The sequence below is a fragment of the Lytechinus pictus genome, chromosome 18, assembly GCF_037042905.1.
Source record: "Lytechinus pictus isolate F3 Inbred chromosome 18, Lp3.0, whole genome shotgun sequence".
In the NCBI taxonomy this organism is placed as follows: Eukaryota; Metazoa; Echinodermata; class Echinoidea; order Temnopleuroida; family Toxopneustidae; genus Lytechinus; species Lytechinus pictus.
This window is the reverse complement of record NC_087262.1, coordinates 14,825,931-14,849,646: the sequence shown is the minus strand read 5'-3', so window position 1 is coordinate 14,849,646 and position 23,716 is coordinate 14,825,931. Positions and strand designations below refer to the sequence as shown.

General features: G+C 37.3%; 1 non-coding gene across 1 annotated transcript; it reads left to right on the top strand.

The window, feature by feature from the left end:
• The first annotated feature begins 339 nt into the window (after positions 1 to 339).
• Positions 340 to 446, top strand: LOC129282314 (U6 spliceosomal RNA). Its single transcript, XR_008586583.1, has one exon. It is a non-coding gene; the product is annotated as a U6 spliceosomal RNA (small nuclear RNA).
• The last annotated feature ends 23,270 nt before the right edge of the window (positions 447 to 23,716 follow it).

Sequence of the window (23,716 nt, the reverse complement as noted above, 5' to 3'; positions counted from 1 at the left end):
ATTTATCAATAAAAACAAAAACTGAAAATGCATCAATATTTATAATCGATTATTTTGGACAGCTTAAAACGATTATTGACGTCTAAAGAACCCCTTTTCTTTCTCAAATCTTTAGTTTACTACATAATTTATTATAAAAAAGCCCCCTTTTCTTGTTTTTTTTTCTTTTTTAATACTTACTTGTTGTTGTAGGAGGTTGAAAGCGTCAATGAATGTAAGATACCTTCCATACTCTAAAATTACATGAATTTCACCCAAATGTCTCACAAAAGTCAACCGCAAGAAGTATGATTTTCGGCACCGGGAGCCATAAAAGGGTGGGGGCTCTGATACACTATCGTGTTCGCTTCGGCAACACATCTATTAAAATTGGAACGATACAGAGAAGATTAGCATGGCCCCTGCGCAAGGATGACACGCAAAATCGTGAAGCGTTCCATATTTTTATTTTTTTCTTCAATATTTTACGTTATTTATATCATTAAAATCATTATTTAGTACGCTAGAGTACTAATAACAGTTGTTCAAAGCGTATAACATCAAACGTTATACCTTTTTATATCTTATGACGTTCCGCACCTTCGCTTATAAATTATTTAGTTATATTTTTTACTTTTTCTTATTCATATATTTTTTTCATATTAATGAATTAGATAAATTTATTCTTAAAACCCTCTTTCTTTCTACTACAATATTTTTTTTCGTATGATTTATAAAGGTTATAAACACTGCGAAAATCAATGAGTATGAAAGGAAAGATATATCCCCATTTTATGATTTTGAAAAAACTTGATTTCTCCTTGAATTTAATCGCATTCAAGAACCATATAATCTTTGATCATATATTAACATTGTGAAAATAAGGCCATCTGTAATGTCCACCTTTTAGTATAAGCCTAATCAATTGAGAACCATTATTTACGTGTAATAAAATCAGGGCCACGGAACGGCTTTGAAACTGTTTTTTTTTAACTGGTGGAGGGGGGACTGACCATGCAAAAAAATCACAATCAGCCGATCATTTTTATGTTTTTGTACATGGTCCCCCCCCCCCCCCCCCCCGGTTCCACTAGCCCCCGCGCTTACTCTTCATTCGGCATATATACTCGCCTTATAAGACATTCGATAAGTTCGGTTGCTGTGTTGAGATTTCAAATATTCATAAAAAAGTGGAGGAACATACTTTCACACCAAAGAAAAAAAAATTGATCTGACTTGTGAACTATGCGATGTTTGGAGAATAGTGTATGAATATAAAAAGCAAATTTGAAACGAATCTTGGCCCAAAGCAAGATCCATTACTTAGACTGGATTAGCGCCATCTATTGGCGAAACTTTGTTATCGTTTTCTTATTCAGTTCTTGGGTATATAAGTCATAGAGATGTATACATCTCTATGATATAAGTCCACTATGGGTAAGATACTAAGATGATGTAAGGGAGCTATGTTTCTTGTTTGGAATTCTTCTATGTTCTGTCCTTTAATAAATCATTATAACAGTGAAACTAGGGCCACATTATGAAAAAAAGAAGAATGAACATTCTCAACTTTCTATGCACAATGATGTTGGCAGTACCGATCCCCACCGCTTGGTGAAGAACACTAGCGCTATCTATCGACTAATAAGTAGCAAGGTTAATCATCGAAAATTAAAGCACTGAACGTGCTGACCGAGAAGTTTACTTAATTCAAGCATGAATCTACAAGGTCAGGGGCGTCGATCCGTTTTTCAGATTGGGGGGGGCAAAATCATAAATCAACGTTCCAAAGGCGTTCGATCACACAAAATGAACAAACCACCCCCCACACACATAGGCCTATATATATATATAGGCCTACATAATTATATATATATATATGTACATGATTCATGAGAAAGAGACACATATCTCACCAACAAATTAATATGCGAGCGCGAAGCGCGAGCTGAAATTTTTTAGTATACTGACCTGGAAACGGGAAAAAGGTACCTGTTTAGGACTTTTTGTAGTAACTCATGAGGACGACATGTATCTCACTAGCAGATAATGAGAGTGCCGAGAGCGAGCTGAAATTTATTTATATTCTGACCTGAAAGCTTGATATTCTAAGCGTTTTGAGTACCAATAATTAAGATGGGTATTTAAATGAACAATAGATGCGAAGCGCGAGCTGAAAATTTTGACATTTCTAACTGAAAAAAATTTATATTCCAATTTGAAAAGCAGACATTTTGAGCACGATTTTAGATAAAGAACGAGTTGTGTATTTCAATCTCGCTTGCTGATTTCTGTGTAACATTATAATCTCATTATTTTATTTTTGCACATGCGGAATTATTGGGGGGGCAAAACGATATGTTTGCCCCCCCCCCCAATATTTTCATTGGTGGGGCGATCGCCCCCCTGCCCCCCAGGATCGGCGCCTCTGTACAAGGTCCATGGTCCGGGCCCTGGAAACGATTTTTTTTTAAGAGAGAAAAAAAATAGGTATTCACTACAAAATGAAAGTCAAATTTTGATCCCGAGAAATTTGAAAAGCCAAAAAAAAAAAAAAAAAAAAAAAAAGGTATCACTACAAATCTTCGAGAATACCTGGGTGATGCCTATGGGGACAGGGGCGGTGATCCTGGAGGGATTCATTTTATGAGAAGGACTCATTTTATGTTTGAGCAAGTGCCCTTGCCTACTTGTAAGTGCCCTTTCTTGAATCAGTGCCCCTTTACCCAAGAAAAAATGCCCCTCACAAATGTGTTCTGTGCCCCTTTCACCTGAGAAGGACCTGTCATATGCCGTTTGCAAATGCCCCTTCGCCTTCTTATAGGTGCCCTTTCTTGTATGACAAAGAAAAGTGCCCTTCACGATCGTGTTCTGTTCCCCTTCGCCTGAGAAAGACCTGTTGAATGTGTTATCGAGTGCCCCTTTGAAAGAAGAAAACAATATTCTAATTTTTAGTTGTTACTTCTATGAAGGAAAAAAAAAGTTTCATGAGTCTTGTGAGTGGGGTAGATAAGCAGTGGCGTACAGATGGGGGGCTCTCGCCCCCCCCCCTCCCCTCCTCATTTTTCACGACCAAGAAAAAATAAAGAAAGAAAAGGAAATAAAAGGAAAGATAGAAAGGTGAAATGTAATATTATTTTCTTAATATTATGTCAAAATCTATCACAAAATCGGATTTTCGTTTTAAAAATGTCAAAATTCTTTGCTCGCTCGCAGCTTCTTATAAATTGTATGTGATACAACTTACATAATTATCTACCCCCTCTAAATTATTTGCTCATTACACCACTGTTGATAAGTCTATTTTTCTTTGTTTTAAGATAGTACCCTTTTTGAAAGAAAAGTGCCCTTTTCCCCTGTGTCCCCCCCCCCCACTTTCAACTTTGCTCCGCTGCCCCTGTATGGAGAATAATACACGCAGCACCCCCAATGACATTTTGTGGTTCTCCCGCTTCCCAGGGCCATGTCCATGGTCCAAGTCACTCGTCAAATGTCAACTTGGACTTAAAATTCTTTAACCTAAGGGGAAAAAAGAAAGTTGCAAAGGAATTTGAAATTAATTGATAATAAGATCTAAAAAAAACAAGGCCCCAATTTAGTATGTATTTATTAAGAATGGACATATATTCAAAGCTATTGAACGTATAGGCCCTAAATAAGGAATGGAATTTAATTTGACATCCTGAGCATTTTTAAAAAGTTTGCCGATCAAGACTACGAATAGTATTTCACGATTGGTCTAAATGTTCCAAATTTACTAACCGATTCAACCAATCAGAGCTACGGAAATTTTTGTAAGGATCGATTACACAGTGCGAAAAATGAAGGAATGGAAAAAAAATACAATTTTGAATTACCAGAATTTAAAAGAGCAACTCATTATAAAAAATGTGTATATTGCTTGAACCGTTGTCAACATGCATGGCTATATAAGTTCATCTGAAAGACAAGTTCTACAGATTCTATTTGTCCTCGTTTGGTTAAAATCATCAAAGAAATATCTAAGCTTGGGCATCCGCGAAAATTTTATCTCAGCCCTATTCTTGCAAAAGCCTGGAAAAATGGAATTCGATGCGTGATGTGTTCAGCATCAATTAGTTGAGTGATGTATGAGGTACAATTCGGGTATCGATAGTAAGCTGGGGAGTTGCTCTTTCATTATAATTTTCGTAAGTTTAGAATAAAATATCCAGTAATATTTTGAATTAAAATTACCCTCAAAAATTTTATAATCTAATTTTTATAGCTATTCAAACAAAAGAAAACTTCATTTTCTAAGGGGAATATAAGGCCTAACCAACAGAAAATAATGAAAATAAAAATATTATACTGATAAGATATAATAAATTTTTCGGCGCAAATATTCTTGTTAAGGGCATATATTCTTCATGAATATAAGCGCCGTAAAAAACCAACCAACAACAAGGCAAAAATCAAATGTTTATTTGCAACAACACTGGGGAAAGTAGGATCGATCGATTGGTAAGTTTTGTAATATTTTATTTATTTATTCATATATTTTTATTTATTTATTTATTTTTTAATTAATTAATTTATTTATTTATTTATTCATTATTTATAAATTCATTTATTATTTTCGTTCATTTTTATTTTCATATTCATTAATTTTTAATATTTGTGTGTATTTTTTAAAAATTATTTCTTTTTTTATTTATTTATAAATTTATCTATCTTTTTTTTCAAATTTATGTTTTTGTGAAAGCTTATGAGGGTTGTTCACAAGTGTGTTCTACTTACCATAAGCCGATTTTTATCGATTTTATTTGCGAAAAAAGGTTAAAATTGATAAAAATCGGAGAAGAAGAAAATCATCTCCATTGTAAGCAGAACAATTTTTCTTTTGAACAACCCTCAACCTCCGAGTATGATAAATCTAAGAAATCTTACCAAACACATTTAAAAACATTAATCAATAAAATTAGTAAAAAAAAAGTAAACAAGTGAATAAATAAACAAACAATGAATGAATAAATATGAATTAAAAAAACAAGAATTAATCAACTTAAACAAATAATTGAATGAATGAAGAAAATATAATAGATGAATAAATATAAATAAATTGAAATGAAAATGAAAACAAATAAAATCTAGAAATTAAAAAATCATTAAATAAATGACCAAAAAATAAATGTATACAATAAAAATCAATATCCTTTAAAAAAGTAATCAATTGATGGAAAAGGGGATGGTAGTAGTATTTTTTTACATTGGAAGCCCGGATAGAAAGTTAGTGTTTTGTATTTCGCCTAACCGTTGATTTAATTTTCAAGGATCGATTACATATCGTAGGATCGATTAGGTCATATGAAGAAAATAATTTTTAATGGCTTCAGTTTGTCTAGCTTTAAAAAAAAATATTATTTTGATTTTTTAATGTTTTGTTGTGAATATTCGAGTTATGTCGAGTTATAAGTAGAGGTTAAACTTGATGTATATACATTATTACCATCAGTATTATCTATCAATAACGCACTGGATGATAATGTGATATTGAGTTCCAATTACATTACTGTGCTAGTACATACATTTTTTTTCAAGAAATAAGTAGTACGCTAAATAAATTATGTATTATGTTAGTGCTTACAGAAAAAAAAGTATGATGTTAATATATCTACTCATCTGTAAAAGAGATGATATTTCATTTGTTACATTTATTTTATTATGTAGATGTCAAGAATTGATGTCATTATCATATAGAAACTTTTTAATACAAAAAATTGCTTTTGATTGGTTAGTAATTCTCGCAGGTATTTTTTAAGGTAAAGAATTAATAAATTCCGTGTTGTTTCTAAGATTTAATTCGAACTTTCACAAATACTTTTCAGATTCTTGGTCTCCCTAGCGGGGATGGTTTTTTTTACATGGGAAGTGAGTGTTTTGTATTTCGTCTGCAAGTTTAAATTTAATCAAAATTTAAGGATCGATTACATATCTCAGGATCGATAAGGCAGAAAAAATCTTTGTTTCGCCGTAAAGGATTAAAAATCATGATCAGTACGTCTTTTGTCTAGCTCGTAAATCTATTATACATGGATGATGGATATTAACGGCTGTTCAAATGTTAACCACACCATTTGTTTCTTCTTATATCAATTCCATTTGTTACAAAGGTAATGAAATAAGAAAAAAATATATATAAAATTTGGGGTCTGTCGACAAAAACACTAATCCCCAAATTTAGTTAAAAATAGAAAAGTTGGTAGCTCTCACAAAGGTCGGTCGATATATTTTTCATCATAAACAATTATTGATTTTACATTTGTAAGACAGTGGAACTTTTCAATAAAACAATTATGAAATACGGGAAACAAATGAAAATAAAGAAAAAGTATTAATATCAATAAAACATTTATAGTAGAGCAGAGATTTGAGCCTTGGTTGCGTCTTTCGGATGGTGACGTTAGGTCGGTCCCAGATTGAAAATCATAATGTGATCGATACACGTCTGACAACCCCCCCCCCCCACGGGGGGGGGGGGGGTTACTCGCGTGTATACAGTATCCCATTCGAGGATGCGCCGCTCCAGTGGGTCGTTTTTTGCAGAAATAAAAAAAATCCTTAGACATGGGTCCTATTTTTCAACTGAATAATCCTTAGACATGGGTCCATTTCTGGAAAAAAAATACTGATAAGAATCCCCAGGAAAAGCCCCGCAAATGTTTTTGTTAGTCCCGGTCGAGAGTACGAGTAGCCGTCACGCGAAATTATTTCCTCCTCAAGATCTTGATGATTTGCAGGGCCGAATTCGACATGAGGTGGATGCTTTTTGTGCAATGATCGGGCAATGGTAAGACGAGCTGTCCAAGATATCCTTAATTCCTCCACACCACCACCGGTTTTGTGTGCAAAGGAGAAGAGGACATGTCGAAGGTGTAGGTGAATAAGACATTAACCATTCAATCATCTTTTCAGTAATGCCTTGACTCTTCGTTACAAAGATTATAAAGGCCGCTGTTCCAATTTGAACATGTACAGAGAAGAATAGCATATAGTCTGGGGGCTGGGGGAGTTTATTCAGCTGATCGGGTACATAAGGTTTGATGGTCCCAACATGTTGGCATGATATCAGTGGTCAAGAAAATGTGTTGCTGCCGGGTCATATCCTGTACGGAAGGCCCACAGGACCCCATTTTTGTCGACCATCTTGGATTTTTCATGAAAATCATTTTTTTTTCATATTTTTGCAGAAACAATGGAAAAATATTCAATGAATACGCATTTCACAATGATTTAGACAGTAGAAATCGATTGCAATCATTTTCTGGACAGTCCGGTTAATATTTTTTGAAAAATATAAGAATTTATGCCAAATTTCCATGTTTTAGGCAAAAATGTGCATGTGTATTGATATCTTTCTGTTTTGTCATTAATATCAACAATAATATAATGCAAAATATAAGCATTCTACACGAAAGATGATATATTAACGAGAACGTTGATATGCTTCATGACAGTATTAATGTCTTAACTTGCTTAGATATATAGGGTATGTATACGTGTATTCACCAATATAGCGATAAAATTACATCAAAAAGCAACCTCCGTCACTGGTCACACTAAAGCGATACCGACTTCAATGCGCTCGCTAGCTTGCCTTTCAAAAGAGTACAATAGACTCAAGACTCAATCGGTCTTGCCTCGCCTTTGTTGGTGTGACTAGCACGCATAAATGCATGTAATGAGCGTCGCGATAGAAAAGTATATATTACATAATTATATGGGTATGAGGGCAAAAGACGTTTTTTTCAAACATATTTAAGCAACTTTTATGTTAATGAAACCTCTTGGAAAAGTGAGAGGAGGGATTGCTCTGCGTGTCGCAAGCAATTACATTCAGACACCTCAAAAACATAGTCCCGCAAGAGCCTGTCGAAGGTACCCCCACCCTTATCCGAAGCCTTTTGGAGCCCTCAATGTGGCAAAATGATGCTAATTCGGTTAGGTAAATTTTTTTTTTTTACTTTCTTGAAATTATACTGGCAGACGAAAGAGTAGGCTTTTCTCTATCAGCTACATTTAAAGAAATGAGGGTACAACAAAGTCTACCCTCTCAGGGTGCTGCCCCAAGTCACCCACCCCCTCTTTCGTATTTTGCCAATTTCTTGGAAAATTCGTCATTTTTTGGAGCCACATTGATGAAAAAAGTGTTTCTACTATGCAGTGAAGCCACTTTTATTGTTTTAAACCACTTGGAGACAACAGAATAGACTTTCTTCTATCTGCTACATAAAATAGAATTACTGGAAAATCGAAGCAACCCCCGTCAGTGGGATGCCGAAAACACCATCCCCTTTTTCCGTATTTTGCAAATTTATGGAAAAATCTGCAAATATGGAGCCCCCACTGAGGCTAAAGGGTGTTTCTTCTAAAAAGCAATCCATTTTCATTGTCTTAAAACCACATGGAGACGAAAGAGTTGCCTTTCCTCTATCAGTTACATATAAAGAGGTGTTGGTACAGCAAAGCCTGCCCCCGTCAGGAGCTCCTGAAATTACCCACCTCTTTTCTGTATTTTACCTTTTTATTAGAAAATTCTGCGAATTTGGAGCCCATATTGAGGCAAAAAGATGTTTTTTCTATATAGCAAAACACTTTCCTTGTCTTAAAACCATGCAAAAAAGTAGTATTTTTCTATCTGCTACATTATAACAAAGTGCTGGCACATCAAAGCCTACCCCCTCAGGGGGCAGCTGAAGTTACCCAACCCCTATTTCATATATTGCCCATTTCTAGGAAAATTCACCATTTTGGAGCCCCATTGAGACAAATGACGTTTCTGCTTTGCAGAAAAGTAACTTTTATTGTTTTGTAAATCCCAGGAGACGAAAAGGTAGGATTTTCTCCATCAGCTTCATTTGAAGACGCGCTCGCACACTGAAGCCTACCCCGTCAGGGGCTCCCGAAATCACCCACCCCTTTTCCGTATTTTACCTTTTTATTAGAAAATCTGCGAATTTGGAGCCCACATTGAGGCACAAAGATGTTTCTCCTATATAGCAGACCACTATCATTGTCTTTAAACCACTTGGATACGAAAAGGTAGTATTTCTCTATCTGCTACATTATAACAAAGTGTTGCACATCGAAGCCTTACCCCTCAGGGCAGGCTATAATGTCACCCAATCCCTATTTCGTATATTGCCCATTTCTAGGAAAATTCGCCATTTTGGAGCCCCATTGAGACCAACGGCGTTTCTGCTTTGCAGAAAGTCACTTTAATTTTTTTTTTTTTTTGTAACTCGTGGGAGACAAAAAGGTAGGATTTTCTCCATCAGCTTCATTTGAAGACGTGCTCGCACACAGAATCCTACCCCCAACAGAGGCTTCTGAATCCCCCACCCTTTTGCCTATTTTCCCACTTCATTGAATAATTCGCAGTTTTTGACCCCCTCGTTCAGGCAAATTAGCATTCCTGCTATAAAATGAAGCCAATTTATTTTTTGGAAGCAACTTAAAGATGAAAGAATAGGCATTCTTCTATCAGCTACATGCAAAAAACGTGCTGGCGCATCGAAGCTACTCAATTCAGGGGCTGCTGAAGTCACCCCACCTTTTTGCTTATTTTCCATCTTTATTGGAAAATTCGCAGTGTTTAGCCCCATTGATGCAAAAAGGAATTTCTGCTATGAAGTAAAACGACTTTTATTTTTTTTTAACTCCCCTGGGCTTGGGGATGGAAGAGTAGGCTTTTTATTTAAAGAGGTGCTGGCACATCGACGCCTACCCTTTTCAGGGGCTGCCGAATATTAAGTCACCCCATCCTGTTTGTCCATTTTGTCTAATTATTAGAAAATTCGTATTTTGGAGTCACCATCGAGGCATAGGGCGTTTCTGATATAATAGTAAAGTCACTTTTATTTTTTAAACTACCTGGAAATTAAAAAAGTTTTTTTAATATCAGCTACATATAAAGAGATGCTGGCACATCGACGCCTACCCTCTTCAGTTTCTCCAAATTGGCAGATTTTTCCCATAAATTGGCAGAATACGGGAAGGGGGCGGGTGACTTCAGGAACCCCCTGAGGGGGCAGGCTTCCATGTGTCAGCACTTCGTTATATTTATGTAGCACAGAGAAAATACTACTTTTTCCTATCCAAGTGGTTTTAAGACAATGAAAGTTGTTTGCAATATAGGAGAAACATCTTTTTGCCTCAATGTGGGCTCCAAATTCGCAGGTTTTCTAATAAAAATGTAAAATACGGAAAAGGGGTGGGTAATTTCTGGAGCCCCTGACGGGGGTAGGCCTTGCTATACCAGCACCTCTTTATATGCAACTGATATAATAAATGTTATTCTTTTGTCTCCAAGGGTTTTAGACAATGAAAGTGGTATGTTTTATAGGAGAAACACCTTTTTGCCTCAGTGGGGGCTCCAAATTTGCAGATTTTCCATAAATTTGAAAAATACGGAAAAAGGGGATGGTGTTTTCGGCATCCCACTGACGGGGGTGGCTTCAATTTTCCAGTAATTCTATACATGTAGCAGATAGAAGAAAGTCTACTCTTTTGTCTCCAAGTGGTTTAAAACAATAAAAGTGGTTTCACTTCAATGTGGTTCCAAAATGATGAATTTTCCGAAAAATTGGCAAAATATGAAAAAGGGGTGGGTTACTTGGGGCACCTCCCTGAGAGGGTAGGCTTTGTTGTGCCCTCACTTCTTTAAATGTAGCTGATAGAGAAAGCCTACTCTTTCGTCTGCAAGTGATTTCAAGAAAAAAAAAGTTGTTTTTTGCCTAACCGAAGCATCATTTTGCCACATTGAGGGCTCCAAAAGGCAAGATATTTTAATAGTCAAACTTCGGATGAGGGTGGGGTACCTTCGACAGGCTCTTGCGGGACTATGTTTTTGAGGTGTCTGAATGTAATTGCTTGCGACATGCAGAGCAATCCCTCCTCTAACTTTTCCAAGAGGTTTCATTAACATAAAAGTTGCTTAAATGTATTTTAAAAAACGCCTTTTGCCCTCATACCCATATTATGTAATATATACTTTTCTATCGCGACGCTCATTGCTATAGTCACACCAACAAAGGCGAGGCAAGACCGATTGAGTCTTGAGTCTATTGTACTCTTTTGAAAGGCAAGCTAGCGAGCGCATTGAAGTCGGTATCGCTTTAGTGTGACCAGTGACGGAGGTTGCTTTTTGGTGTAATTTTATCGCAATATTGGTGAATACACATATATATACTTTATATATCTAAGCAAGTTAAGACATTAATACTGTCATGAAGCATATCAACGTTCTCGTTAATATATCATCTATCGTGTAGAATGCTGATATTTTGCACTATATTATTGTTGATATTAATGACAAAACAGAAAGATATCAATGCACATGCACATTTTTGCCTAAAAACATGGAAATTTTGGCATAAATTCTTATATTTTTCAAAAAATATTAACCGGACTGTCCAGAAAATGATTGCAATCGATTTCTACTGTCTAAATCATTGTGAAATGCGTATTCATTGAATATTTTCCCATTGTTTCTGCAAAAATATGAAAAAAAATGATTTTCATGAAAAAAATCCAAGATGGCCGACAAAAATGGGGTCCTGTGGGCCTTCCGTACAGGATATGACCCGGCAGCAACACATTTTCTTGACCACTGATATCATGCCAACATGTTGGGACCATCAAACCTTATGTACCCGATTAGCTGAATAAACTCCCCCAGCCCCCGGAAGGGACGCTGTTATTTCCAACAGAATTGGAACAATCCGACCAATGAGAGGCGTCCATTTGGCATCTTTCGTCGCATATTCCGTCGTTTGCTTTCCAGAGCACGCTCGGTGATGACGTCATCACAGGCTACTTCGCTTTCTGACGACGATCTCTCGAACTTCGAAAGAAAGTTTTTGCGAACCTCCTCTGTAATAAATTTTACAGGTAATTTCGCCTTTTCTCATGTCGATATCGGTGTTGAATGTTTATATGGTTAATAATGCGGAAATTCTGGTAACTTTTGTGATGTTTTGGTGTGCCATTTAGTGAAAATTTGGATGAAAAATATGACGAGTGTGTCGTATATATAAAACGATACCCTTGGCAAGTATTCCCTAAATTGAACCCCTTAACAAGTACAGCGATATTTTAGTAATAGTTATATGTCAGTCACGGACGTCGGTTTTACCTTTACCTACGTGACTGTACATCGTTTGGTTTAGTACGGACCAACCTCCCATGCACACCTTGCGCAGATCCCTGGGGCGCAGATTGGACTGCGGAAGCGGGGGGGGGGGGGTCTGTCTAGGGTTGCAAAGGGCCGGAAACTTTCCGGAAATTTTGGAAAATTTCCATGGAAAGTTTCGGGAATTTTGGGAATTTTCATTTTTCACAAAAAATGATAAATTCTGTTTTAAAATACATAATCATAAATTGATATCCTCAAATATTATACTTTCCATTTGTATTTAAACTATTCTTCTTTCTTTAAATTGCCCAGGATATAAAATATTCATCAAACTGTACATAAGTACATTATACAGTATGTACATGTTTATGTATCCAGTAACATGATGGAGCATTATGTACAAAATGAAGCTTTTCAACGTGAAAAAATAAAACTTAATAGCATTACACTACTTTTCATTTTTCTTTAAATGTCAAGGGTTTTTTTAATGTGAGAACCTGCCACTATATAATACTAGTAACATGTTAAGAGAACATTGCCCCCTACATGTAGTCTACACGAGACCCTTATTGAAACTTTGATCAACAAGTGGGTCTTCACACAAGAATAGCACAATTTTAACCCTAAACACGTAGCTTTGGTAATGAAATAGATACCCCTTTTTCATTATTTTAGTGTTTTTGACACCCTTATTACATTACGTACGGACCGTGCCCTATCTTGAATAAAACATCCTTTTTACGTGTTTTTTGGGGTCGCGCATGGTATCCACACGTCAATGAAAGTGACTCCCCCGGGCAAAGTATAAAGTCGGTTCCAATTTGAACATGTACAGAGAAGAATAGCATAGTGCCAAGAGACGCTGTTATTTCCAACAGAATTGGAACAATCCGACCAATGAGAGACGTCCATTTGGCATATTTCGTCGCATATTGCTTTTTCCAGAGCACGCTCGGAGATGACGTCATCACAAGCTACCTCGCTTTCTGACGAAGATCTCTCGAACTTCGAAAGAAAGTTTTTGCGAACCTCCTCTGCAATCAATTTTACAGGTAATTTCGCCTTTTCTCATTCCGTTATTGGTGTTGAATGTTAATATGGTTAATATTGCAGAAATTCTGGTAACTTTTGTGATGTTTTGGTGTGCTGTTTAGTGAAAATTTTGATGAAAAATGTGACGAGTTTGTCGTATATACAAAACGATACCCTTGGCAAGTATTCCCTGAATTTAACCCCAATAACAAGTACAGCGATATTTTAATTGTTATATGTCACGGACGTCGGTTTTAACTTTACCTACGTGACTGCATGTACATCGTTTGGGTTTAGTACGGACCAACCTCCCATGCACACCTTGCGCAGATTTGACTGTAAACATAGGCGGTGGAAGCTGGGGGGGGGGGGGGGGGTCCTGTCCCCTCTAAATTTGAGGTGGGGGACGGACCCCCCTAAAATTTATGTTGATAACCTTTTTTTTTTCTGTTTTTTTTATTGTCAATTTTGTTTCCTGCGTCCCCCCTAAATTCAGGTGGAAACCCCTAAAAATGTTGTGGTCCCCCTCTAAAATTTTGGTTGATAACCTTTTTTTTATGCTTACCTATCCATCCCTAAATTTCAGGTGGACCCCCCCCCCTAAATTTTTTTGCTTCCACCGCCAATGTCTGTAAACACGTAGTGTTGATTATTGGGGCAAAAAGTACATCCTTTATAAAACATTTAAAACTTTTTATACCCTCGCAATTTTAACCCTAAACACGTAGCTTTGGTAGTGAAATAGATACCCTTTTTCATTATTTTAGTGTTTTTGACACCCTTATTACATTACGTACGGACCATGCCCTATCTTGAATAAGACATCCTTTTACGTGTTTTTTGGGGTCGCGCATGGTATCCACACGTCAATGAAAGTGACTCCCCCGGGCATAGTATAAAGTCTGTTCCAATTTGAACGTATACAGAGAAGAATAGCATAGTGCCAAGGGACGCTGTTATTTCCAACAGAATTGGAACAATCCGACCAATGAGAGACGTCCATTTTGCATCTTTCGTCGCGCGCATAGCACGCTCGGTGATGACGTCATCACAAGCTACCTCGCTTTCTGACGAAGATCTCTCGAACTTCGAAAGAAAGTTTTTGCGAACCTCCTCTGCAATCAATTTTACAGGTAATTTCGCCTTTTCTCATTCCGTTATTGGTGTTGAATGTTAATATGGTTAATATTGCAGAAATTCTGGTAACTTTTGTGATGTTTTGGTGTGCTGTTTAGTGAAAATTTTGATGAAAAATGTGACGAGTTTGTCGTATATACAAAACGATACCCTTGGCAAGTATTCCCTGAATTTAACCCCAATAACAAGTACAGCGATATTTTAATTGTTATATGTCACGGACGTCGGTTTTAACTTTACCTACGTGACTGCATGTACATCGTTTGGGTTTAGTACGGACCAACCTCCCATGCACACCTTGCGCAGATTTGACTGTAAACATAGGCGGTGGAAGCTGGGGGGGGGGGGGGGTCCTGTCCCCTCTAAATTTGAGGTGGGGGACGGACCCCCCTAAAATTTATGTTGATAACCTTTTTTTTTTCTGTTTTTTTTATTGTCAATTTTGTTTCCTGCGTCCCCCCTAAATTCAGGTGGAAACCCCTAAAAATGTTGTGGTCCCCCTCTAAAATTTTGGTTGATAACCTTTTTTTTATGCTTACCTATCCATCCCTAAATTTCAGGTGGACCCCCCCCCCTAAATTTTTTTGCTTCCACCGCCAATGTCTGTAAACACGTAGTGTTGATTATTGGGGCAAAAAGTACATCCTTTATAAAACATTTAAAACTTTTTATACCCTCGCAATTTTAACCCTAAACACGTAGCTTTGGTAGTGAAATAGATACCCTTTTTCATTATTTTAGTGTTTTTGACACCCTTATTACATTACGTACGGACCATGCCCTATCTTGAATAAGACATCCTTTTACGTGTTTTTTGGGGTCGCGCATGGTATCCACACGTCAATGAAAGTGACTCCCCCGGGCATAGTATAAAGTCTGTTCCAATTTGAACGTATACAGAGAAGAATAGCATAGTGCCAAGGGACGCTGTTATTTCCAACAGAATTGGAACAATCCGACCAATGAGAGACGTCCATTTTGCATCTTTCGTCGCGCGCATAGCACGCTCGGTGATGACGTCATCACAAGCTACCTCGCTTTCTGACGAAGATCTCTCGAACTTCGAAAGAAAGTTTTTGCGAACCTCCTCTGCAATCAATTTTACAGGTAATTTCGCCTTTTCTCATTCCGTTATTGGTGTTGAATGTTAATATGGTTAATATTGCAGAAATTCTGGTAACTTTTGTGATGTTTTGGTGTGCTGTTTAGTGAAAATTTTGATGAAAAATATGACGAGTTTGTCGTATATACAAAACGATACCCTTGGCAAGTATTCCCTGAATTGAACCCCAATAACAAGTACAGCGATATTTTAATTGTTATATGTCACGGACGTCGGTTTTACCTTTACCTACGTGACTGTACATCGTTTGGGTTTAGTACGGACCAACCTCCCATGCACACCTTGCGCAGATTGGACTGTAAACATAGGCGGTGGAAGCTGGGGGGGGGGGGGGGGTGTCCTGTCCCCTCTAAATTTGAGGTGGGGGACGGACCCCCCTAAAATTTCTGTTGATAACCTTTTTTTTTCTTTCTGTTTTTTTTATTGTCAATTTTGTTTCCTGCGTCCCCCCTAAATTCAGGTGGAAACCCCTAAAAAATTTGTGGTCCCCCTCTAAAATTTTGGTTGATAACCTTTTTTTATGCTTATCTATCCATCCCTAAATTTCAGGTGGACCCCCCCCCCCTAAATTTGTTGGCTTCCACCGCCAATGACTGTAAACACGTAGTGTTGATTATTGGGGCAAAAAGTACATCCTTTATAAAACATTTTAAACTTTTTATACCCTTACAATTTTAACCCTAAACACGTAGCTTTGGTAGTGAAATAGATATACCCTTTTTCATTATTTTAGTGTTTTTGACACCCTTATTACATTACGTACGGACCGTGCCCTATCTTGAATAAGACACCCTTTTACGTGTTTTTTGGGGTCGCGCATGGTATCCACACGTCAATGAAAGTGACTCCCCCGGGCATAGTATAAAGTCTGTTCCAATTTGAACGTATACAGAGAAGAATAGCACAGTGCCAAGGGACGCTGTTATTTCCAACAGAATTGGAACAATCCGACCAATGAGAGACGTCCATTTTGCATCTTTCGTCGCGCGCATATTGCTTTTTCCAGAGCACGCTCGGTGATGACGTCATCACAAGCTACCTCGCTTTCTGACGAAGATCTCTCGAACTTCGAAAGAAAGTTTTTGCGAACCTCCTCTGCAATCCATTTTACAGGTAATTTCGCCTTTTCTCATTCCGTTATTGGTGTTGAATGTTAATATGGTTAATATTGCAGAAATTCTGGTAACTTTTGTGATGTTTTGGTGTGCTGTTTAGTGAAAATTTTGATGAAAAATATTACGAGTTTGTCGCGATTGGCGCGATTTGTCGGTTGAAGTGCACTGACGAGGGACAGCTATTGTTTTACACGTGTATTACAAGTGAGATTTACACACGTGTATCATACCGGTACGGTGCACGTGGTGATGAATGAGCTGGTTGTGATTGAATCAATTATGGCAGGGCTGCCAACTTTTGAGAAGAGTTTGGAGTGAGACATTGCGAGGACGCGGAGCGCCCGAGCCCGAGGCGAGGGGGGATGGTGTGGAAGGGGGATGTCGCCCCTTCCACGGTAAGGAGCTTTTACAATTTAAATGGTGCGATCTGGCACATACTTTAACTCTGATCCATAAATACATAACGTCATAAGACAGGATTCAAATGGTTAATTGACTTTTTTAATGAATTTCACTGACCTTGAAAAAAATCCACATTTTAAACTGCATTATTCAAAATCATCTGTCTTTATAAGCTTAGCAGTGAAACCTCAACCTGTTATTATCTGCTGCTCTCTTCAGGAAAAAAGAATGAAGGAAAAAAATGAAGGAAGGAAGCAAGCAAGCAATATAAAAAAGAAAAGATAAAAGAATAGATGAAAGGAAGGAAACAAAAGAAAGACAGAGAAAGAAATAAAGAAAAGGTAAAATGATAGATGGAACAAAGGGGAAAAAAGAAAGAAGAAAGGAAGGAATGAATGAAAGAGAAAAGGCTGAAAGAAGGGAGAAATAAAAAAACGAAGGGTTAAGAAAGGATGGATGGAAGAAAGAAAGAAAGAAACTAAGAATGAAGGAAAGGAAGGTAAAAAGAAGGAAGTATAGAAAGAAAGAAAAATTAAGGAATAATATAAATATAGGATGGATGGACCCAAGAATTAAAGAAAGAAATCAAATCCAAAAAGAAAGAAAGAGAAAAAGAAATAGAGAAAAAAAAAAATTTAAGGACAGAAAGACAAAGAAAAAAAGGAAAATTAAAAAAAGAAGACAGTAACATAAAAATGAAAGAAGAGAGGGAAGAAACAAAGAAAGATTGAAAAGAAAGAAGGAGAAAAAGAAAACGGGAAGAAAGAGCTAAAACTATCATCATAAATAATCAAGTTTCTTTTTTGGCTCAATTAAAATAAAGCTACCAAAGAAACCAAATCAACACACACAAATGCACACTGGCGTAAATCCCTGGGGGGATGGGGGGATATATCCCCCCCACTTTTCGAGGAGGGGGATGGCCTGTACAAACATCCCCCCCCCCACTTTTTACGAAAGAAATGAAAAATAAAATCACAAGAGATAATTGTTTTATTGGTGAAAATTCTTCCTGAAATACCGCTTAACAAATAAAACAATATTATTGAATCATAAAATGCAAATAAAGAGCCAGTTCACCATTTCCAAACAAAATACTTATGTCCTTATTATAACATTGAAGAGAAACTCCCGTTTCTTCCAATTCAACAATGTTGGGGTCTTTGGGAAGGGATTAAGATGGAATGTCAATTCTTTTTTAATGTAATCTCTAATAAAACCATTAAACCATCATGGGGTAACAAAGATAATAATATTGGAGGGATATTTGCCATATGGACATACAGTGGCGTAACTACGGGGGGGGGGGGGGGGGGCATTGGGGGCACGTGCCCCCCCCCCCCCCCCCCATCGGCTGACCAAAAAAAAAGGGGAAAAGGAGAAAAGAGGGAGAAAGGAAGAGAAGCGTATAGTGGGAAAGAAGAAAATGTTATTCATTATAATGTTATATTACATAAGAAACATTTTTATCATAACTTCATGAAACATAATTTGCCCAGGGCCTACGTATTCATTGTTCCTACATGGTGCTTGCATTGTCTGTTAACGAGATATATAATCCTGTTGTACTGAAACATCCCGTTTTCAAGTCAATATAGACCAAATATATTTCCTAGCACTTGAGTTATCATTGTTTTATGTAGTGACATATGCTTCTTTTTTCATGACTCAAAAAGTGATTGCCCCATGTTAAGGTCTTTGTATATATGAAACATTTCCTGTCCGTGATTACGTTCGCATTAGTGGATTGGTGAGATATGTCTGCTCTTCATGAATTCCTAAAATCAGTCCTTAAAATTTCCCTTCTTCTGATCTGAATATCAAAAATTTTCAGCTCGCGCTTCGCGCTCGCATCATTTGGATATTAAAATACCTATGGTCCTAGTTAATTCCTACAAAGAAACCTTAGAATGCCCCACTTCAGGTCTGAATTATCTATGATTTTCAGCTCGCGCTTCGCGCTCGCAATATTTGATTAGTGAGATGCATATAATGGGCATTTTCACCACAGATGGACACAGAGGCAAAAAAATCAAGTTGATATTCATGTAAAATGCTTTATGTTTTTTAATAAAACAAGACCTGAAGTTTCTGAGACAAAATTTTTTTCCTACTCTGGCAGCCATTTTTTATTTCAAAATGGCTGCCAAAGTATGGATACAAATTAGTGTTGAAAATAGTATATTGATACATATTTTGTTTTGACAGATTTTTAAAGAACAGGTTTGATCATGATGTTTTCGCCTGTGATTTAGCTTGCTATTATAACACTTTTTAAACTCCCACAGAAAGAAACACCAGTAATTCATTCATCTGATAAAAATATTGATGAAGTATGTGATATGGTATGTAATGTCAGTTACCGAAAACTTGAACTTTTTTTCTCATTTCCTGGAAAAGAGGATATATTATATGAAACTTGGTAGATTTCTTCTCTAGGTAACACCCCTCCCTTCTACACCAAAATTAAAGATTACCAATTAACAATGAAGCCATAGGGTACCATTAAATATATGTAATGTCAGTTACCAAGTGGAAAATGTAATGTCAGTTGCCGAGATGTAATGTCAGTTACCATGATAAAATGTTGGTTACCAATATTGAAATGCAAATATGTGGTCAATTTTATGGTGAAGAAATATTGTATACTTGTTATTTAAGTCAAGTCACACCAGAAGGAGCTTGCTATTGACTTTTAAAAGGTATAGTTCACAAGGAATAATATATGAAATTATGAAGGAAGTTTCATTCCCATCGTGCAAAAAAATTACTATGAAACTGTTTTGTACATGCACTTACCAAGTACCTAATTGTTTGTATCAGACAATTTTTTGTTTGGTTTTCGGGGGGGGGGGGGGGGGGTAGGGGGTACTTTTCCCAACCTATTGCCTAAATCTGCAACATTTTTAAAGCTTAACATTGTGATGAAGGGGATTTCCAGGGTCCCTTTTTTAGTTTCTAGGATTCTTTTGAGCATTGCCTCGCTAAAAGTAAATTCCTGGTTTTTATACCTGTTAGTAGTGTGGATGTGTGATACAATTTTGTTTTTGGTTTACAAGTATAGATGAAAAGTGAAATTTGACAATTCTGATCAATGTTGCATGGATCTACTAAAACTGTGGTGTTTTTTTCTAATTTACAAATAGTTCAGTTTCAGTTTAGAAGCTGGAGTTTATTTTTTGTTGACAGCTTATAAAAGAAATTTGCAAAGAAAATGATTAAACAAATCATGAAGAGAATTGAAATCCGACAGATATGAACAAGCATTGCTTGCACTGACCAGAATAGAAATCAATAAAACTACATGGCTGCATGAGATTCGGGGGAGGGGTACATGTAGCCTAGGGGAGGAGACCCTTATTCATTTTTGCCTTTTTTGAGGGGAGGGGGAGGTTGGAGAAGGAAAAGGTTTAAAAAGTCAATATAAAACTGATGAATATATTATGGGTGTATAGTCAGAAAAATCCATGTGTACAGTCAATGCAATATTAAATAACTATAGGAAAACATGTAGCTGCTATGACCCCACCCCCCCCCCCCCCCAAGTAAGTAAAACATACATTTCTTATCTTTTGATAATTAAAAATGTGAAGTATTATGAAACTTTTATGATTTTAAAAAGCCTTACATATAAGTACCAAGAAAATTATGCCTTTGAAAATCATATAGCACTGGTAAATGTTAATGTGTATTGTCAGTTACCGACAAGTAATGATAAAAATGTTCAAATCAAAGAAAGGAATTAAGAAAAAGAAAAAAGTTTTTCATTGAAGTGTTCCTAAAAACTCGGGTATACTTCCACATCAAGCTCACTTTCATGTGAAGCCATGCACAGAAGATACAATGCAATGATTCCACACATTTGACTTCCATGTGTTATCTCTATGGCAAATTAAGTGTAATGTCAGTTACCGTAATGTCAGTTACCAGCATGGTTGTGGAAAAATTATCATAGTCCCCAAAAGACAAAAACAAATATTTTTTATATTTTGACACATCTTAACCTAGTAACGGAGGTATATTTACATATTCAAATTATTACTCTATCTACTCAGGGACATGAGATATTTCAATTTTAATGAACACCCTGAAATTGCATGTCCTTTTGCGTAATGTCAGTTACCGACACATTTTTGCTTGCTGATGCGTAAAAAAATGTGGTTACATAGGAAAACTTAGTATCAGAGTATACAGCAAGGTTCACTTTATTAACTCTATCAAAAGCAAACTCCCATCATTTGTTGTTTTAGAGATACACACAATGAAAGGTGTGAAAACATTGTGCCGTGTAATGTCAGTTACCGTGAAAATGCCCATATGATAATCATGATTGCAATGACTACAAAAAGTGTTTCGTTTCGTGTGTTCAGATGTAATTCTTATAAACCAGCAAGCGCTTGGCACTCGCATTAGATGACTATGGTGAGATATGCATACTCTTAATGGATTCCTAAAATATATTCCTCAAAATCTCGCTGTTTGGGGTAAAAATATACGAAAACTTCAGCTCGGGCTTCGCGCTCGTATTGTTTAGCGAGACAGGTACCTATCATGATTACACAAATTTGATTATAATGTCTCTTTTTAGGTGTGAATATAAAAAAAATTCAACTCGTGCTTCGCGTTCGCATTATTTGATCAGTGAGATGCATATCCGTTTAATGACATTGTCCAGAAAATGTCTCTTTTAGGTCAGTATAACTGGCAACTGAGCGCGCTCACTCAGTGATTCAAACATTTTGCTGGTGCCCCCCTCCCCAATGCCGTGACCCACTGTACGCCACTGTGGACATATCAATGACAATTCCTTGCATATCTAAAAACATGATTGCAAAAAAAAAAGCCAAAATATTTCAGTCATCCCCCCCACCCATCAACACGGATTTACGCCAGTGCAAATGCATATGTGAAGCTATCATGTATTCAGAGCGCCCGGCGGGCTATCGCCATGGCATTGCATTGACATCGATCGCTCGTTGTGCCTCGCACAAAAACCCCGCTTCATAGTAAAATTTCGACGTCACACGCGGGACACAGTAAGCCAATCGCAACTCAATATCTTGTCTTTGCGCGGCAAACCGAAACCAATTTGCATTTATGGTTTAGCTTGGCGCTTGTGTGGTTAAAAAAACAGAAACTTTTGCCTGGCCTGGTTGTAATGTTATTACCGTAAGTAACGGACTATAAACCGCACCCCCAACTTTGGACTAAAAAAAACAACAAAAAAACTCACATTTATATTTGAGGTATGAAGAAACAAAAACTAAGTTAAAGATTTCAAAGTATCCAAAGAGATTACCGGTATGCGGAAATCTGCTGTTCTTGATCAATTCATCTACAAATGTTAGCAAGAAAGAAAGGTCCCGACAATATTGGCCACTTGCACACTCACTCACCTCACAGTCACAGTGTACACACACACACAGCACTGCCGTTCTTGTACATTGCAAACTACGATACGGTACCACTACCAGTACATCTTATCAAATAATGATCTGTGTCTTTCCCGGCGTAGGAGGAAGAAACATTCACATTTCTTGCATCATAAACTCACAATCACTTTCAGAATTTGTCTAGCATACGATGTCTTAGCATGAATTTTGGATACGGGATTACAGGAAGGTTCAAGAAACAAAGAAATTTGCATTTTTTACAGTTTTTAAGGCTTCGTGTCGTCTCTCTCGTGCGTGGTGTACATGGTATCTTATGAAAAGCAAACGGGAAAGAAAAGATAGCTGGCGCGAAACGGGACTTTCGAGGGGATCGAGGTTTAAAATGAATAGCGCCAGCTTAAGTCGCACTATAACCACAATACAACGCAAGCTAGCTCAGCTCACTCAACTCTCGCACTCGCTCGGCTGTGACAAAATATTACAGAGTATGCTTGGCGTCTCTTTGAAAGGGAACTTCGCTGACTTTGAACCGAGAATAAAGTCGAAATTAGTGTCATGAAGGTGGGTGCGTTTGTTATGGACAATATTTGATAAGATCGTAATAATCGCTTCTCATTACCCGCGGCTCATACCCCTCTAAACGACATTGCCCTGGGCGGCTACGCCCGGCCACTCGATGTGTTGTGAACTGGCAGACGTCTTACATGTTCGAGAGGGGTTACGACGGGCTGGCTCAGACCCGTCACCGTGGATAAATCGCACCCCCGACTTTTGCTTCTATCCCGCCGAGAAAAAGGTGCGATTAATAGACTGTTACTTACGGTAAATATCGGATATAGGCTAATAAACTTTTTTTCCTCTCTATTTTCGGGGTTCAGCGTGAGAATTCATATCATCACCGTGAGAATCGGGTGAATTGTCTGAGACTCACGGAGATTGCGTGAGAGTTGGCAGCCCTGTTATGGCCCTGTGTCAGCTCACAGTCATAGTGCGGTATGGTGTGTAATCCTGTAGGATTTTTTTGCCAAAATTTATATTTTGGTTGTTTTGGCTTCAATAGAGTCCTTTTAGACCAAATGATGGGGTTCAAATTTTCAAACCCCTCTATCCCTTCGACGGGGGATCCTATTTGGCGCCATATTGGCCTATACAAAGCCCAATAGACCTTATAGCAAATAGATTCACACAAAGGATCATGGGATCGAAAAGGGAGCAAAAGCGCCACTATTGTCCGGATGCGACCATGCGAACGCAAGCTGCAGACAATAAAGTGTACGATTTCCATAGTGTATCAAAATACGATCGACGCCCGCAGCCAACTTTTTGCTTTCTTCAAGTAAACGGCTCGTCATATTTTGTTTCAGAAACTAATATCACTTTT